The sequence below is a fragment of the Saccopteryx leptura genome, chromosome 3, assembly GCF_036850995.1.
Source record: "Saccopteryx leptura isolate mSacLep1 chromosome 3, mSacLep1_pri_phased_curated, whole genome shotgun sequence".
Classification (NCBI taxonomy): Eukaryota; Metazoa; Chordata; class Mammalia; order Chiroptera; family Emballonuridae; genus Saccopteryx; species Saccopteryx leptura.
The window spans coordinates 166,370,760-166,375,406 of record NC_089505.1 but is presented as its reverse complement, the minus strand read 5'-3'; positions in this window follow the sequence as shown (position 1 = coordinate 166,375,406).

Genomic DNA, 4,647 nt, shown 5'->3' with positions numbered 1-4,647 from the left:
GTGGAGAAGCAAATGGGCGCTTCTCCTGTGTGCCCTGGCTGGGAATCGAACCCGGGTCCCCCGCACGCCAGGCCGACGCTCTACCTCTGAGCCAACCGGCCAGGGCCTGTGTACATCTTTTAATAAGCATGATATTTTAATTGTGGTTAAATATAAAATTTACCATTTTAGCCCTTTTTAAGTATAGCAGCATTAGGTACATTGTTATTGTTATGCAGCTATCATCACTTTCTCCAAAATTTTTTCATTATCTCAAACTAAAACACTGTACCCATCAAGCAACTCCCCATTTTTCTCTCTCTAGCTCCTGGTAACCACCATTCTGCTCCCAGTTTCTATGAATTAGACAATCCCAGGTACCTCATATAAGTGGAATCATGTAGTATGTGTCCTTTTGCATCTGGCTTATTTCATTTAGCGTAATTCTTTCAAGGTTCATCCATGTTACAGCATCTATCAGAATGTCATTCCTTTTTAAGGCTGAAATTACAGTCTATTATATGTATATGCCATGTTTTGTTTACCTATTCATCCATCAGTGAATGAGTTGCTATTTTGGCTATTGTGAATAATGGTACTATAAACATGAGTGTACAAATATCTTGTCCTTAACAAGCGTGTCTTCTAGAGTAGACAGATGTATATATATTGAGAACTGAAACAAGAAAAGCAATTTATAGTATGAATGCACATATAAAGACATAATGCATGATAAGTGTGACATGAACAAAGGCAACCAACTTTTTGTATTGTATATGTATCTTTACACATGCTATTTCATTTTCCCTTCACCTCTGTGAGGTAATTACTGGTAGTCCAGGGTGGCAGACTGGCAACACAGATATAATAGACATGAAACTTCATATCTTATGCAAATGTAGTAAGTTGGAAAATAATATGGTCCATGGCTATTTTCTTTAAATTATATATTATCTAGTATATTTGCTTTTGTATACTGTATATGAATAGCAATTATCACTGACATGGAGTTAGTGGTGGAGCTAGAAGAAGGAAATTTGACTGAAAAAAAAAAAACTTTAGTAGAATTGAGAGATTTTTACTGGGGATTAAAAGTAGAGGGAAAGAGAGAGAATCAGAAAGGATGTATGTAGTGAAACAAGAAGAAACCCTGCTTGCTGTTAAAGCAGCTATAGACCCTTGACTCTTAGGGGGAAAATATAGCAGGCTCAAAATTGTTTCGTTACACAAGTATCTTCTAAAGAAGTTTGTTTCCTTTATTGTGCCTGTAAAAGATACTCTTAACTTCATATTTATGTCAATAATAAACTTCTAAGATCCATGTAGTAAGGTGTAATCGTATAGTTGAGGTAAGAAGAAACAACAGTGGTAATTATTTCAGAAGCATTTATTTGGTGTATTATACAGAATAGGGTATGTTTTATGAGTTGACAGCATTAGGTTAAGATATGCAGTTGAAACATAGATATGATAGCCCCTATAAAATTTGGTCTATCTTTATTATAAACATTTTATAAATAAGGAAACAGAAGCTATGAGAAAATTAAGTAATACAATAATATCTAGCAATTGGAGGCTCAGAATCTGAACCCCAATCTAAGTATTTCTAAGGACTATGTTTTTTTCCATGACATCATTCTATTTTTTCCCAAAAAGTACTCTGAAAATACTGGGCTGAATCTTTATACCTTTATTTGAAGGCCATTGAAAAAAATTATAAGTCTGCCTAAGGATAGCAAAATTGTGTGCTGTTGCAAGATAATTGTAGAGCTCACTTTAAGGAAGTAGAGGTAATGTCTGGTAATATTTTTAGCTTCCTATTTCTGCCCACTGTTGTTTAAATGAGTCACCAGTCACTGTGTTATGCAGAATATGAACTATAGATGCAGAAGCTGTTTCATAAAGTTGATTTATTATATAGGCTTTATATATGACTTATGGTCAAAATGTTTTTTTAAGCTTATTGGAAAAAAAGTGACCTGGAGTGTTATCTTGCCCACCTTGATCCAGGGGGATTTTGGAATGTGGGGGTTGGAGTTGTAGGCCAGCGGAGAAACAAGTGACCCTTACAGTCTCATCTGATATCAAACACAAGGTATTTTCTATTAAGAAAACAAAAATCTTCAACTCTATCCCCTCTCCCACCCCTTCCTGTAATAAACTTGAGAAAACACACACTCACCAAAAAAAAAGATAGTGACCTGGCATTAGGTTTCTAGAATTTTATTGTACCAAATGTTGCGGAGATTTGGAATTTTTTGGAGTAAGCTCTCAAAAATCAAGGCCAAATTAAAAATATTAATCACAAGGCCTCTATTTCTTCATATCCCAATAACCATTATACAAATAGGAATCAAGATCTGGTAGCTGTGGCCCATTACACAGGATTGCGAAATGAAGGATCACATTCTCAATGGTACTAATAAATCAGTGGCTGTTGACATAGAGGATAACCCTCGGAGAGAGTGCTGCCTCCACCTTTAACACTACTCCAGTCATGCTGCCTGGGAGGCTGGGCAAGTGCAAACCCTCACTTCACAGCCTATAGATACTCTCACCCAAATCTTCGAGTCTCCTAACTGGTCTTGCTACCACTTCCTCCTTGTTCTGATCCATCCTTCACTTTGTTACCAGTGTTATTTTTCTAAAATACAAATGTGAATATGACACCCCTCTGCTCCACAGTGGTCATAGTACAAAATCCAAGGTCCTAAGGATTACATAAAGTGTCTTTCACAATACAATTCAACTTTTTCTACACTTTCTCAACTGCACTGACATATAGGCTGACTAATGCCATCTCTTTTACACTTTACTCCCTTTGTATGCTTCTTCCCCATGCTGGAATGACCTTTTCCCTTCCTCACCTGGCAAACTTCTAACATTACAGCCCAATCCAGCTTAAATTTTAGCTTCTATTTTCCCTGGTGCCACCATGTGTCACCCTTTTGACTATCTGTGCCTGTGGTGCATATTTCTATCTTTGAACCCATAATTCCATGTTCTAATTTGTTTACAGTCTATTCCTATTACAGTGGGAGCTCCTAGAGGACGGCAACCATATCCTCATTATCTCAGCATCCCTAGCAACTAACACGGGAAAGGTTTTTCCAATTGAACTTACAAATTGTATCTGCTGTGGTCAGCCCTGCTTCACTTGATGTTCCGTACCTTCTGTTCCTAGAGCTATGATTATAGTACACAACAGGTACTCAGTAAATATTTGATGGCAATGATAATGGAAAAGAAGAAAAAATTTCATTTCATGGGCTATGTTTAAAAAGAAAGTTCCAAAAAAAAAAATAAATAAAAAGAAAGTTCCATGTATAAATCACTTAAAAACTTTCAGGAAAATAGTATTTCAGTACTGAAAGCATTGACATTCTCAGAAAACCTCCCCACCTCTTTGGAGACTGGGTACCATGCTTGTCATTACATGTGCTTCTTCTCTGCTCTAGAATGCCTTTTTTCTTTCCCTGACCAAAGTTTTATTCATACTGCAAGATCCAGCTTATATTTCAGCCCACATCTAGAGCCTCCACAGAAGCTGCCAGTGCATAGGCAGTAACCCTCCCTCTGTACAGTCTGTGCCTGTATTTCTGTAGCTATCATTCCTCCTTATAATTTATTTGCTTATATATTTTTCTGTGAGAGTTTCTAGGGTAAAATAATCATATTGTCCTCATCTCTGTAATGTGTACAGGGTAGTGCAAAAGTAGGTTTACGGTTATTCATATGGAAAATAATAGAATGATTATTAAATAATAATACAAGAATAAACTCACTGTTTTGCATACTCACAATTGTAAACCTACTTTTATCCCGCCCTGTATGTAAAGGTTCTTGCAACTGAACTTATAATTGCTTGAGGTCAGTACTAATTTGGCCTGGTGTCCCATACCATCTGTTCAGTGTGGGGCCTAAAACAAGGGAGATGCTCACTGAATATTCAGTGGTGATACTAATAGAAAAGGAGAAAAAAATTACATTTCAAGTACTCTGTTTAGGAAGAAAAGACCACATATTAATTTTGTAAAAATTTTCAGGAAAATTGGTATTTTAGTCCTGAAAAATTTAAACTTATCTGGAAAAATAATTTTCCCAGCATAGCACATTCTTTGGTTCTAGGAATGCCAGATAAAGTAAATGGAAGTTACTTGAGATATTTTAATTAAGGAGGAATTTAACATAGGAAATTAGATAAAATATTACAGTTGGGAAGCCTGGAGAAGCAAAAGGAGGTGATGTTACCCAGAGGTGAGGACTATAGGAAGTTGCTTCCTCCCCTGAAGCCTTCATTTGCAGAACTTAACTCATTTGCCCGCCCGCAACTTGAAGGAAGTTCACTCCTCTGCCCCCATGCTCCCGTGTACTCACTACAAGGAGCCTGCTTTCAGCTATCCTGGAACCACAGAGCCTCCTGTTACAAGAGGGTGCAAATATCTGCTGGTGCCACCACTGCCTGAGCTAGAAGATAGTTTCTATCTTTAGCTTTCTACTCTCTTGCACATGCCTTCAGGTGACAGACTCCGAAACAGGAATCTTGCTGGTAAGGGAGTCTGAGGAAATTTCTAGGTTTTCCAGTCCCTTCAATACAATAAAAGTATAGGGATGATGCTGAACACATCACAATATCTGGAACATGGCATTATAAACATAGCTTACAAA